Genomic DNA, 15,588 nt, shown 5'->3' with positions numbered 1-15,588 from the left:
ATTATTTCTGATGAAAAAAGAAAAAAAAAAAAAAACTTTACAGAAGCTGTTTAGTACTCAGACAAGTTAACCAGTTGAAAGCTCTGGTAAGTATCAAACAAGCAGTTTGCCTAGCCTCAGTTTGTTTTCCATATGAAGTTTATTTCATTTTTTTTTTTTTTATACCTCACATTTTCTTTTTTTTTGCCAAAATCTCTTTATTTTATATATATATATATATATATATATATATATATATATATATATAGGTTCATCTGCCCTAGGGCATTTATAAGCCTAGCCAGAATGTGTTTGGCTTTCGCCACCCATTTTAAATTTATTTTGCTATGCCCTTTTTTGAGGTTAGTATACTGTGCCTCTGTCTAACAGTGACACAGGAGTGATACCCGGGGTAAACCTACGATCTCCCATCCACTCATCAAGATTCCTCTTGAAGAGAGTCAATGAGGGACTCTGCCTAACCTGGACTAGGATTTTATTCCAGAGTGAAAGGAGCCTCTGGGTTATGAATCTGTCCCTCCAGCATGTCCTATTTATTTCAGTGCTGAGGTTCAAGTCTCTCGAGCGCGTAGCTCGATGGGATTTGGATTTTCTGAGGTGCAGCATGTCCATTAATTCCAGGTTGGACATGGCTTTATACGTCAGGCACAGATCACCTCTGAACAGGCGGTATGCCACTGAGTAGAGCTGGAGTTTCTTTAACCGGGCAGCATATGGCATCTGTTTGAGCCTTTTGATCCTCTTGGTGAGGTACTTTTGGGGTCTTTCCAGTTGCTGCAGGTGTCTGGTAAGGTACATCCCAAAAGGGGCATTGTACTCAATTATGGGCCTGATGAGGGATGAGTAAAGAAGCACGATGACCTCCCCTGATCTAGATGTGAATCCCTTCATGATTAGGTGGGCTATATAAAATGTTTTTCTAACCACTTTGGCCACGTGGTTGTCAAATGAGAGATTGCTATCAGCGTGGGTCCCCAGGTCCCTTATTACTTCTTCTGTACTTAATGGATTACCACCTATGTGGTAATTTGTGGGCACTTTGTTTTTGCCAAAGGGGATGACTATACACTTTTTGGCATTTAGCTTGAGGCCGTGGCTCTGGCACCAGTTGTCTGTTTCTATGAGGCCCTTTTGGAGGATGCTTGTGTCGGCTGGAGAGTCGATTATGGCGCCCAGTTTGCAGTCATCTGTGAACTTGGTCAGCCACAGTCCTTCCGTGTTGGCCTGTACCTCCGAGAAATATATACCGAACAAGAGAGGTCCCAGGACTGAGCCTTGTGGGACACCACTTGTAACTGGTTTGGAGTCTGACATGGCTCCAGCAATTCTAACCATGTGGGTTCTGTCCTTGAGCCAGTTTGCAATCCATCTAGTGACATAGGGGTTTATATTTAAGCTGGTGAGCTTATCTATAATGCCCGAGTGGGGTATTGTATCGAAGGCTTTTGCGAGGTCCAGGTAGGCTGTGTGGACCACCTTCCCCTCGTCAATGGCCTTGGTGACTGTTTCAAAGAAATCAACCAGGTTTAAGAGGCAGGATCTGCCCTTAACAAAGCCGAACTAGGTAGGTTCCAGTGTTTGTAGGTCCCCAATATCTTTATTTATGAGGTCTATAATGATCCTTTCCATAGCTTTGCAGACCAAGCTAGTCAGGCTTATGGGGCGATAGTTTCCAGGATCCGTTGAGGCACCACCTTTATGGAGAGGGACCACTGTTGCTGTACGCCACTCTTTGGGCACATATCCTGTAGTAAGGCTGAGATTGAACAGTAGTTTTATGTTTGGGTTTAGCTCTTCTTGGAGTTCATGTAGGACGCAGCCCGGGACACCATCTGGTCCCATTGATGCTGTGTTTTTTGCTTTGGAGAGGGCGGCTCTTACCTGAGCATCTGAGATGTCAGGGGCAGCACTCTGCTGGGATAGATATTTGCCCTTTTGGTGGGGAGAAGTTTGCACTGAACCTGTCAGCTAGGATGTTGGCAATGTCTGTGGGTTCGGTGTATTTTTTGTCATTTTGGACTAATTCTGAGCATATCTGGGAATTACCACCCAGGTTCCTAACATAACTAAAGAAAGCCTTGTGATTATCCTTAGTGTCCTGTGCAATTTTTCTCTCGAAGCTGGCCTTAGACAATTTTATGTGTGCCCGTAGTTTTTTTGCTAATACTGATCAGTGATGCCTTCCCTTTTTGGGATTTTGCTCTGTCATTTAGTAGCTTCCTCCTTCTATTGTATAGTTTGTTTATGGCTGGGGTCCACCAGACAGGACATCTGCCTTTGGAGGATTGGGTCTTGGTTTTATTTGGGATCGCATGATCCATGCATTCCTGAAGGTGTTCATAGAATGCGTTTATAAAGGATTCTGCTGTCTGGGCCGTATTTTCCACAGGCCCGGGGGCTTTGAAGGATTCCACCTCAGTTTTGAGGAGTGTGAAATTTGCTTTAGAGAAGTTTTTCACTGTGGTTTTCCGGGCAGGGGGTGGGGTCGGGATGTGAATATCCAGTGAGATTAGTTTATGGTCTGATCTTACCAGTGAGGATACACTTCTGGTCTGGAGCATAGAGTCCCCATGTTGGTGATGATCAGGACCAGTATGTTTTCCCTCTTGTGGGAGTGGTAACAAGTTGTTCCATAGCATTTGAGTTTATAAATTCTAGGAACCTTTGGGCTAGGGTGTTGGAGCTAGAGTAATGCTCCCAGTCTATGTTTGGGTAGTTGAAGTCGCCCAATATAATGGTGTTTTGAGAGACCTTCATATTTTCCAGTGTTCTCAGGAAGGCCGAGTGGGGTTCCTGGGTTTGGGAGGGTGGTCTGTAGCAGGCTATAAACTGGAAGGCAGTTTTACCCACTGTTAGTTGCACATGGATAGTCTCTGATGCTTCGTGCTTTGCCACCAACCTGGAGGTGTGGGTATCTTTGATGAATATCGATACTCCCCCTCCTTTTGTGGTTCGGTCCAAGTTTTGGGACCGAAAAGCATGGTATGAGGTATAACCTGGTAGTGCTGGGGTGCTCTCGGGAACCCTGAACCAGGTTTCTGTTACTGCACAGATATCGATGTTCTCCATGCTAAGGAGAGTTTCGTGTGCGTGCATCTTGAGGTTTAGACTTCTGGCGTTGAGAAGCATTACTCTTAGTTTCTTATCCCTTGTGATACCTATGGAGGTGGGTTTTTCTTTTGAGCCTTGCCTAAAAAAGGCACTATAGGGGTAGCAAGAGCCTTTGCCAATATCCGAAAGCCCAGGGGTGACAGGTGCAAGCCCTCCCTAGCGAAGCATCGTGGCTTGTCGAGCATATCATCCCAAGCTGACAGGCATTGGATCCCCTGTGAATGACACCAGTACTTAAGCCAATTGTTGAAATTGATCATCTTGTCTTCATATTGTGGCATCATTCTTGGTAAGGGTAAGATGCTACTCAAGGTCAGGGTCATACCGGCCTGGGCTACATGCTCAGAGAGCTCCTCTATGTCTCTTTTCATGTAGTCCAGGGAGGTACGTCTCAGGTCATTCACACCAGCATGGACAATGACCGAGTCATATTTGTACTTGCCTTGGAGTGACCTGAGTGCTTGTGTTATGTGGCGGATCCTAGCGCCCGACAGGCTGCTCACCGTGACCCTCTCCTTGTTCAGCCTGGTGAGCGGGACATCAGTGTGCCTGATGATAGAGTCACCTATTACAAGTGTAGCAGGTGTGTTGTTTAGTCTTAAGGGCTGTGACTGTTTGGCCCACTGGCTTTGTGAGATATGTGTTGCACGTGTTTTGTTTTGGGGTAGCGGCTGCTTGGGTGTCTGCTTTGGAGGTCTCTGCTGCTTCGGCAGATTTTTATTTAGCGCCTCCGAGTATGTTTTTGTGTGATTATGTGTTTGGTTTGCTGTCGTGGTAGGTCTTTGTGAGACTGGAATTGTAGTGAGTGTGGTTTCCGTCTCCTCCTGACTGGTTATGCCACTACTGAGTTGAGAGAGCTTAGCCTCCAGTTTGGCTATATGGTTGCATCTCTCACATGTGTTGGAATTTGTTGGGAGGAGGAGAGGGTTGTCTGTGTACATGAGGCAGTTGTAACATTGCCTCAAGATTCCCAGATTCACCAGCTGGACTGGAGAGGAGATTGACAACTGACCTTTGGACATGCTAGAATAATATTGGGAATTCCTTAATAATTGAAAACCAGGGCCAGTGGGGAGTGAGGGTGTAGTGCTTTTAATTTTTAGTGCTGACTTATATAATTGCTTTATAGGTTCATAGGTTCATAGGTTTATACTAGGCTATCTGCTCTAAGGCATTTATAAGCCTAGCCCAAATTTTTGTGGCTTACGCCACCCCTTATATGAAAAAATACTGTGCCCATTAGTTTGTTGTGCCTCTGTCCAGCAGTGACACAGAGATGATAAGTGCCAGGTAACTTAAGTGCTATGTGTTACAGGTAACTTAAATACAAAAACGACAAACAGTAACTTTCTTTCAAGTGAAACAAGGAAATAAGTACAGTAAGCAATGCAGATATCACTAGTGATCCACAGAAGCGCTGAGAAGCCGCGTATTAGGTGGAATTAGCGTTCCAGGGAAATAACAAGCATACAAACAACAAGCATATAAACAAAGCTAGATTCAGCAGGCCTGGACCTAGTCTATGCTACAGCAAACAAGGTATACCAATTTCAGTAAGATACAGTTCAAATATTCAGGCACTATAACCCTTTAACCAGAAATTCCCAGCTCAGAAGGGCAGAGTCCAGCCTCTTCTCCCACAAGAGTGCAGACCACAAACATTCTTAATGTAAAATAACTGGCCTGAAAGCCCAAGTGCTTAAACCAGAATTAATACACTTTTAGAATAACAGACACTGAGCCCTCAATCAGCAGTTCCCAACTTAGAAGGATGTAAGCTACCTGTAAGGTAAATATATACATACACAAGAAGTCACTACATCGTCATGTAAAGTATGAGAATTCTTATGTTCATTTTGGTCTCATAAGGGATAGTTAGAATGGGGATAGTCTATATATAAAGTAAAAATAGAAATTTAACCATTTATTTTTATGTTTAGGGAAAATATCTAGTTACACATATACTAAGAAAAGGGAGAAGATGCATGAAAGACTGGTTATATTACATTCATTTCTTATTTAAAGGTTAGCTTTTCATGACAATTTGTAGGCAAATTTTATTTGTCAAGAATTATATCTAGCAAGTAACCCCAATATTTTTGGTAATAGTGTTTGTTTTTTGTTTTTGAATAAATGAATTTGTGAGATGAGATATATTTGATAGCAAGATTGCCAAAATTTTCCCATGTAATTGGTGACATGACATTCCAATTCTTTGTAATAAAGAATTTAAATTAATACTTGAAAATCTTGCGATTGTAAGGAAAACAATTTCTAGGACTTATAAAATTGTAATGAGTGCAAAACATCAGAATTCTTTATTATTTTCAAACTATTGGCAAATGAAAAATCAATCACTGAGTGAAGAAAATAAGAAACTAGCCATTGAAAATACAATCAAATTAATCCCTTTCAAGAAGCTGTTATATACACAAATTATGGTAAATAACAATCTATATTATACCTTATCTGACTTAAATAAATTCAATCCTAACTTTTCACCTATATGTCCTCATTGTCCGGATCAAGCAGCAGATATTTTACATGTCATGTGGAACTGTACTAAGATACACAACTTATGGTGTTCCTTGAGAGTAAGATTGGAGAAGATGGGATATGAAAAATCAACCCTTACTTGGGAGACAGCTATATTGTACATTAATATCAATCAACTCCCAAAAATATTAAAACATGTCTTTATTACGATGAGTGCCCTTATTAAATTCTTTATATCTCACATTTTCCATGAAGGAGCATAGTGATTCACCTGTAATCTCTGCCTCACAACTCTGTAGTCTAAAGTTCAGTGACCTCCAGTAGAAGTTGTGGCATTTTTATATTCTTCCTGTGCTGTCAGTTTGTTTTGGTTACTCAAGGTTCCTGCCTCTCTCTCAGATGCGTGCTGGTTAATTGACTGCACTGATTTGGCCATAAAAATTGTATATACGCTTACTCTTGTGGCCCAGGTCAGAAAGCATCTCCCTAAAAAAAAAAAAAAACTCACTTCTTCATGGAAAATGCATAACAAATGAAATAAATTAGAAGCCAAGACTTCATAAGATAGCTTTCAAAAAGGTACATCAAAGTATGTCAGAAACGACTGTTACTGTTATTGTTGCATATCCTAATAAAACAGCAAAATACCAAAATTTCTACAGACAGTACTACAAATTGTTTTAACAGAAGTGAGTGTATTAATCAAGGATGGTTTCTTACAAGGTGCAGAAAGATAGCTTAATATAGTAAGTGTTGGAAACACACACACACATGTACGTACTTGAATAGCTTTGAAATTCAAAATACAAGTGTTTCTCAAGGAAGGCTGTAACATGAGCTACATGGGCAGTACAATAGGAAGCACTTCTACATTTTGATGTTGACAGATCAAAGCTCACTAGGACAAAAGTGTCATAAAGTCAACAGATTTAAGTATTTAGGTTCAAGACTAAACACTATGCTGTTTTATTCCAAAAAGATTAAAACTGCATACTATATAGGATACTTCAGACACTCTAATATATAGTCACAAAGCTAAATCAAAACTGAATGAATGCATGTTATGAACCAAAGAAAAACACAAAATAAGAGATTTTACAATATTGAGAAAAAGTATTCAGTAATCAACAAAAGTCCTTGACTTGGAAAAACACAGAGAAAAATTGGGGAAAAATAATGATAGTAATAGTGCAATTTAAGAAAAAAAAAACAAGCTTCAGCTTCTTGTATAACTTCTAGAAGGTCACATGAAATTAACATTTGCAGAAAAAGTTTATTTTCCACAGCTCATTTTTGAGCATGCCCACCCCTACCCTCCCTCTCTTTCTCTATGAATGAATTGACCACACTGAAGGATGGCTACAAACAGGGGCTACAAAACCAGTTCTATACCCACAGAGGTGAAGGTTTCTTAAGATTTATGTATTGGTAATAAGCTGATACATTTTATAAACCCTGATGTTTCTTTCCATACTGTTTTGATAACAAGGATGCTATAATGAATTCAGCAAATGTTTACTGTTGAAGGTACTTGTTTCTAAATTGTTTATTTACTGTAACATTGTATCTGATATTGTCAGTTTTTCATATCATCCTCACATATGGGTCTGGATCCGATCCATCAGATCTGACTCAGCCATTAGCAAGCTTATGGTAACCAAAAAGCTCTTAGATACCTCCCTTACCCACAATGCATCTCTCCCAGTTACCTCAGATCTCATTTGTCGCTTTGCGTAGACATGATCCAATCAGCTAGCTATTGGTCTCTGGTCATACAATTAAGAAAATTTTCATTCTATTGTCTCCTTTTCTCTATGATTTTAGTGTAGTTACCCTTTTACTATCCCTCTCTTATAGTCTTTTAAAGTAACATACAGTAACCATTTTTAATTGGGTTACTTTTGCTTCTTCTTTCTCATCCCTTTTTTTATAGGTTACTTCCCTCCCCATTATCTTTAAAGGTATATCTTTCACTGCTGTTGTTAGTAGCTCTTCCATTTGCTTTTATCTAATTAAAAAAAAATCTCTCTTTCTCTGTTGTTCTCTAAGTATGCGTTTGTCTGTGTGAGTGGATTCTTTGCTTGCTCCTTTCCCTTGCAATATGACAGAGAAACCTGCGCGTTTCAGAAAATGTACAAAGTGCGGACACAAGATCCCTGGTAGTGACTCTTACTCACTGTGTGTCTATTGTCTTGACCCCGTTCACTTACAAGAGGATTGCGGGATCTGCCACTCCTTTAATTATTGAGTTTAGTGGAAAGAAAGAAGGGCATGTTGCCGTCAGCCTTTGGGAGGCTGTTTCTGGATCTAAAGGCAAATCTGGCTCAGCAACTCTGAAACTGGACTACTCTAGCTCAGTAAGGTGGGAAAAACAAGAGAGATTTTTTTTTTTTCAGAAACAAGCAGAAACAGATACAGTAGACACTTATAAATGCTATAAATCGGCTATCACAGCCTACAGAAACAATTTGCAACAATTACAGATTTTAAAAGTAACAAAATGAGAATTCAAGTGCAATAACAGAATAAATGCAGAAAAACAAATACAATGTATCAGCAAGCAGGCGAAATACAGTCACTAGGTAATTAGAAGTGGAAAGCCACAAAAAATATACTTAAATCAGGTAAAGTCGCTTTTTTAGCTCTCTGAAGCCTGGATTACTCTGCTGGCCACCACGAGGATCTGTGCTGAGTAGGTACAAGCTGGAAACGCGCGTTTAGCGTGTTTTATATCAGGGGGCTGAAAAAAGCTAGGAACTGGCCCAAAACGACCAATAGACTACAAGTTACTGGCTGAAACCTCACAAAACTGGACCAACAGACAGCTCAATACTTCCCACTCCCACTGGTAAGCAAGGGAACTTCCTACTTCCAAATTAGGCAAAGAATCAGTAACAGGAACTGCAAACAAAGTCCAGGGATCAGCAACTCTGAAACTGGACTACTCTAGCTCAGTAAGGCGGGAAAAACAAGAGATATTTTTTTTTTTTTTTTTCAGAAACAAGCAGAAACAGATACAGTAGACACTTATAAATGCTATAAATCGGCTATCACAGCCTACAGAAACAATTTGCAACAATTACAGATTTTAAAAGTAACAAAATGAGAATTCAGAGTTGCTGATCCCTGGACTTTATTTGCAGTTCCTGTTACTGATTCTTTGCCTAATTTGGAAGTAGGAAGTTCCCTTGCTTACCAGTGGGAGTGGGAAGCATTGAGCTGCCTGTTGGTCCAGTTTTGTGAGGTTTCAGCCAGTAACTTGTAGTCTATTGGTCGTTTTGGGCCAGTTCCTAGCTTTTTTCAGCCCCCTGATATAAAACACGCTAAACGCGCGTTTGCGCGATTTAGCGCGGAGTCGCCACTGTTGCACACAAGAGCAGCGGCGGTTAAATAAGGTTAAACTATTCGGGCCACCTAAATTACACTCTTCAAATTTTCCCTTAAAACTACCTTCCTTGAGCTGTACTGCTGATCTAACCAGCGTATCCTATAACTGAAAGGTTCATCTCTACTTGATTCCCAAGTAGACTATTCTCTATCTGTAAGCCTAGCACTTACTCCTACAGTACTTGCACCTTGATAAAGCACTCTTATTATAGATAGTACCCCACCAGCCTAAAACCCACTTCCCCCGGAGTCCTTTGAAAGTCTTTTTATATACTACTTCTAGTATGTCGAGGGATCAGTTGCTAGTGTCCTCTCCTGCTCAACTGGTGAACCTGGGAATATTGAGGCAATGTTACAATTGCCTCATGTCCACAGACAATCATCTCCTTCTCCCACAAAACACAAATACATGCGAGAGATGCAACTATACGGCCAAACTGGAGGCTGAGCTCTCTCAACATAGGACTGGCAAGACCAGACAGGAGGAGAAGGAAACCACACACAATACATACCCAGTCACACATAGTACCATCACAACTTCAAATCATACACATAATCACACAAAGACATACTCGGAGGCTCTGATCAAAAATCTACCAAAACAGCAGAGGCCACCAAAGCAGACACCCAAACAACTACCACCTCAGGACCCAACACATGCAACACATAGACCACACAGTCAGAGTGTCAAACAGTCACAGCCCTTAAGGCCAAACACAATGCCAGACACACTTGTCATTGGTGACTCCATAGTCAGACACACTGACGTCCCGCTCACCAGACTGAGTAAGGAGAAGGTCACAGTAAGCTGCCTGTCGGGCGCTAGAATCCGCCACTTAACGCAAGCACTCAGGTCTCTCAACAGCAGGTACAAGTACGACTCGGTCATTGTCCATGCTGGTGTCAACGACCTGAGACGTACCTCCTTGGACTACATGAAAAGGGACATCGAGGAGCTCTCTGATTATGTAGCCCAGGCAGGTATGACCCTGACCTTGAGCAGTATCCTACCTTCACCTAGAGTGATGCCACAATACAGTGATAAGATGATCAGCTTTAATAATTGGCTTAAATTCTGGTGTCATTCAAAGGGGATCCATTGTCTGTCTGCCTGGGATGACATGCTGGACAAGCCACGCTGCTTCGCAAGGGATGGCTTGCACCTGTCACCCCTGGGCTTCCGGATATTGGCAAAGGCTCTTGCCACCCCAATAGTGCCTTTTTAGGCAAGGGACAAATTCTAAACCTACCACCCTAGAACACCAAAAAGAAAAAAACTAAGGGTAATGCTGCTCAATGCCAGAAGTCTCAATCTCAAGATGCACGCACTCGAGGCCCTTCTCAATATGGAGAACATCGATGTCTGTGCTGTGACAGAAACCTGGTTCAAGGCTCCTGAGAGCACCCCAGCACTAACAGGTTTCACCTCATATCATGCGTTCCGCCCCAAAATCCGGACAACACCAAGAAAGGAGGGGGTGTCCATATTCATAAAGGACACCCACACCTCAAGGTTGGTGGCAACGCACGATGCATCGGAGACCATCCAGGTGCAATTAACCATAGGCAAGACTGCTCTGCAATTTGTAGCATGTTACAGGCCACCCTCTCAAACTCAGGAACCTCATATGGCCTTCCTGAAAACATTGGAGGGGATAAATGTATCTCCAAACACCATCATACTAGGTGACTTCAACTACCCTAATATAGACTGGGAACACTACTCAAGCCCAAACACTCTAACCCAAAGATTCCTGGAGTTCATAAACTCAAATGCCATGGAACAACTAGTCACCATCCCCACAAGAGGAGAAAACATACTTTATCTCATCATCACAAACATGGGATCAAAATGTTCAACACCGGAAGTATACCCCTCACTGGTGAGATCAGATCATAAACTAATCTCGCTGGAGGTCCTCATCCCGCCCCCACCTGAAACAAAAAAGACCACAGTGAAAAACTTCTCAAAAACCGACTTCACACTTCTAAAAACTAGTGTGGTCTCCTTTAAGGCCCCTGAATAGTGGTAAACATTACTCAAACCGCTGAATCACTTACAAATGCCTTCTACCAGCACCTACAGGACTGCATGGATCAGGCTATCCCAAACAAAACTAAGACTCTCTGTACCAAAGGCAAGCGTCCAGTCTGGTGGACCCCAGCCATAAACAAGCCCTACAACAAAAGGAGGAAGCTACTACAAGATAGAGCAAAATCCTTGAAAGGTAAGACACCTTTGATCATCATAAGTAAAAAAACTAAGAGCTCTCATAAAATCATCCAAGGCAAATTTTGAGAGAAAAATCGCCAAGGACTCAAAAGACAATCATAAGGCCTTCTTTAGCTATGTTAGAAACCTAGGAGGAAACTCCCAGATATGCTCAGAATTAGTTCAAAATGATGTGAAAATTACTGAACCTTTACACATTGCCAACATACTGGCTGACAGGTTCAGTGCAAACTTCTCCCCCCCCCAAAAGGAGAGATATCTATACCAGAGGATTGTAGCCCCCCAAACATCTCCAACACCCAGGTGAGAACTGCTCTCACTAAGGCAAAAAACACAGCATCCATGGGACCGGATGGTGTCCCCGGCTGTGTGCTTCACGAACTCAACGAGGAATTAAACCCACAATTAGGACAGCTGTTTAATCTTAGCCTCACCTCAGGATACGTACCCAAGGAGTGGCGCACGGCAACTGTGGTCCCACTTCATAAGGGCGGTGCCTCCACCGACCCTGGAAATTACCGCCCCATTAGCTTGACAAGCCTTATCTGCAAAGTCATGGAGAGGATCATAATGGAACTCATAAATAAAGACATAGGGAACTTGCAGACTTTGGATCCAACCCAGTTTGGCTTTGTCAAAGGCAGATCCTGCCTCTTAAACTTGGTTGACTTTTCGAGACAGTCACCAAGGCCATTGATGAGGGAAAGGCAGTCCATACAGCCTACCTCGACCTGGCAAAGGCCTTCGACACAATACCCCACTCAGGTATCATCGAAAAACTCATCAGCTTGAATGTAAACCCATACATCACAAGATGGGTTGCAAACTGGCTAAGTGACAGAACCCACAGGGTCAGAGTTGCTGGAGCCATGTCAGACTCAAAGCCTGTCACTAGTGGTGTCCCACAGGGCTCAGTCCTGGGTCCACTTTTGTTCAGCATCTACTTTTCTGAAGTACAAGCAAACACAGGAGGGTTATGGCTGACAAAGTTTGCAGATGACTGCAAACTGGGCGCCATAGTCGAAAACACATCTGACACAGATATCCTTCAGAAGGGCCTCACAGAAACGGATAACTGGTGCCAGAGCCATGGCCTAAAGTTAAACGCCAAGAAATGCATAGTCATACCTTTCGGGAAAAACAAGGTTACCCCTAGCTACCATATAGGTGGCAATCCACTGAGCACAGAAGTCATCAGAGATCTGGGGACCCAGGTTGACAGTAGCCTTTCGTTTGACACTCATGTTGCTAAAGTAGTTAGGAAAACCTTCTATATTGCCCACCTGATCATGAAGGGATTCACATCTAGATCAAGGGAGGTCATCGTCCCCCTGTACTCATCACTCATTAGACCTATGATTGAGTACAATGCCCCGTTCGGAATGTATCTGACCCGACACCTGCTGCAGCTTGAAAGGCCCCAAAAGTTCCTCACCAAAAGGATAAAGGGTCTCAAAAATAGGTCTTATGCTGCCCGACTGAAAGAACTCCAGCTCTATTCAGTCTCATACCGCTTGCTCAGAGGTGACCTGTGCCTGACATATAAGGCCATGTCAAACCCAGATTTGATGAATATGCTTCACCTCAAAAAATCTAGATCCCTCAAAACCACAAGGGCGGGAGACTTAAAGCTCGACACGGTTATAAATAGAACATGCTGGAGGGACAGATTCATCACCCAGAGACTCCCTATGCTGTGGAACAAAATCCCGGTACATGTGAGGCAGAGCACCTCGATGGCCTTGTTCAAGAGGAATCTTGACCAATGGATGGGAGATCGCAGATATACCCCAGGGATTACTTCAGTGTCACTGCTTGACAGAGGCACAGCAAAATAATAGGCATAGTTTTTATTCAAACTAAAGGGGTGGCGAAAGCCACATAACTATGGGCTAGGCTTATAAATGCCCCTGGGCAGATAGCCTAGTATGAACCTATGAATCCGCAAAGATGAAATCAGCTCATTTGAGCCCAACTTCATCTATTTTTTCCAAATCATCTGACAAAGGAAAAAAAGAGACCTTCATTGGCACTGACAGATACTTTGTAGCCAAAACCAAAAGTGTCAAAAATCTCCCAAGTGTGTGGAGTATGTGATCCAGTCGAAGCCTTTGGTGATGATGACTATACCATTGGATCCAACTTCTTTGGCTCGGATCCTATCTAGTAAGGATAGATCAGATCTGTTTGGGTCATATCCAACAACTAGTCCATTTAAACCTGTCTTGACCTTGCCAAGGATACAGTACTCCTAAACTTTGATCCGGTTCCATCGAGGATGCCGTCTCCTTTCTTATCAAGACCAAGATCCCTATTTGCCTCTTCTTCCCATTCTACCAGGAGCCTTACTGAAGAAGATGTGGAACGGATGGTGCAGAAGATTTTGGGAGCACAGGGCATCACTAAGTCTCCTCGACCTTATGGTACCAGGTCTGGCTAAACTGTCCACTCCCCCCTCTTTCTCCTCCTCTGACTGCAGGGCAAGCATCGGAGCTGTCAGATCTGGTATGCCCGGTGCCTTTCAGCTCTGATCTGAAGATGTCCTCTTCCATGGATCAGACTTTTGCTTGGAGATCATGGGCCTTTTCTGAGCTGGAGAGTTCCTGCAGCCATAGTGAGCCTCACGAACCTCGAGTGCACTCAACTCCCAGGTCTTTGGAGCAGTCGATGAGCCTCAGGGCTTTGGCAAAGGTGAGCTTTGCTCCATCTTCAACCCCTGTTAAGCTGTCTTCTGGGCTGGAGGGGACCCTGTCTCGAAAGCATGGCTTGTCAGAGCTGGAGTCCTCATCCATTCAGGAGTAGTCCGCTTCTGGGGCTTTGGAGAGGGCTACTGCATCTAAAAAGTCACCTGCCCCTCAGATCCACAGTCCCAGCAAGATACACCATGTTCCTCCTCTTATCATCATGTTCCACAGGGACAGCAGGACCTCAGGCACCAGGATACCCATCCAGGTGACCAAGACTCTTCTGATACCTCTCCAGACTACCGCACTGAGAAGGTCCCTAGGAAGAGGCTTGACAAGAGGAAGCATTTAGACTTCATGGAGGAGTCAGACATGGAAGACACTGATCTCGATGAGGGAGAAGGATTCCCAGGGTCATCCCCTGAGGATGTTTTCTTTGGGGAGATTCTAGAGATTCTGAAACAGAGGGGTGGATGGCAGTCCAGCAATCCTTCACCTGAGGAGTCTGTATACCTGGCTGCCTTAGGTTCTGCACATCTACGTCCTGGGTGACTCTGCCCATGGATGAGCTCATAGGTTTGATCTCTCAGAGGGCATGGAAGACCCTGGATTCCATCAAGATTGTTCCCAGGAGACCAAATAAAATTATAGCCGCTTCTGGTAAGGCCTTTTGAACAAAAGGGGTCGCAGTGGATGCCATGGTTGTGACAGCGGCGACCAAGAAGGAACTCTCCGAGAAGAATTCAACTATTCATCCTTCTAATAAGGATTCTAGGATGATGGATACGTGTGGGAAACGTGTTCTCTTCAGCAACCTTTGCCTTGCAGTTGCTGAATTATCTTTCACATTTCATCAGGTTACAAAGGGATCTGATCAAGGAGCTTTCAGATACCCTTGAAGGAGCAGTTGCTGAGGGAGATAAAGAGAAGGTAGAGTCTGAGTTAGCCATTTTACATTCTGTAGCCAACTCTTCCATGAGGCTCATTGTGCATGCAGCCGAAGGAACAAGCAGAGCGGCAGGTTCTGACATTTCTGTGAGGAGGAATGCCTGGATGTGACTTTGCAATTTTGCAGAACCTTTCAAGTCTTCGTTCATCAATGCTCCATTTGATGGCACATCCCTTTTTGGTCCCAAAGTCAAAGATGCACTATCCAGGTGTGAGAAGGTAGGCAAGACCCTTTCTGCCATGAGCATATGTTTTTCAGCTTCTCAGAAACTGAAGGTCAGACAGGCAGCAGAAAAATGTGGTTCAAAAAGTCTCAAAGGTCCTACCTAGACACCACACGAAGAGTTTTTCCCCAGAGGCAGAGGAGGAAACAATAATGAAAGACATCACCCTCACAGCAGAGGAGGTTTACAGAACTAAAGGTCCTGGGAGTCTTTCTTCAGGAAGCCCTTTCAGCACTCCTGAAAGGAGGTCCGATTGTCCACCTCTGGAAGCAGTTGGGGGTTGACTATCCTTGCACTGAAGAGCCTGGCAAAAGATAACCTCTGCTTTGTGGATGCAGAGGATAATATCCAGGGGTTACCAAATTCCTTTTTCTCAACAACCCTCCCAACAAGAAAATCCCAGATATTCCACCCAGTCAAAGGGATCGAGCAGTCATTCAAGTTCAAAAACTGCTGGAAAAAGAGACATCCAAGAGGTCCCCTGAGATCAGAAAGGATTCAGAAC

Source organism: Protopterus annectens, chromosome 3.part0 (assembly GCF_019279795.1).
Source record: "Protopterus annectens isolate FY-2018-M chromosome 3.part0, PAN1.0, whole genome shotgun sequence".
In the NCBI taxonomy this organism is placed as follows: Eukaryota; Metazoa; Chordata; order Ceratodontiformes; family Protopteridae; genus Protopterus; species Protopterus annectens.
The sequence above is the reverse complement of the archived record's forward strand: the minus strand, read 5'-3'. Positions refer to the sequence as shown.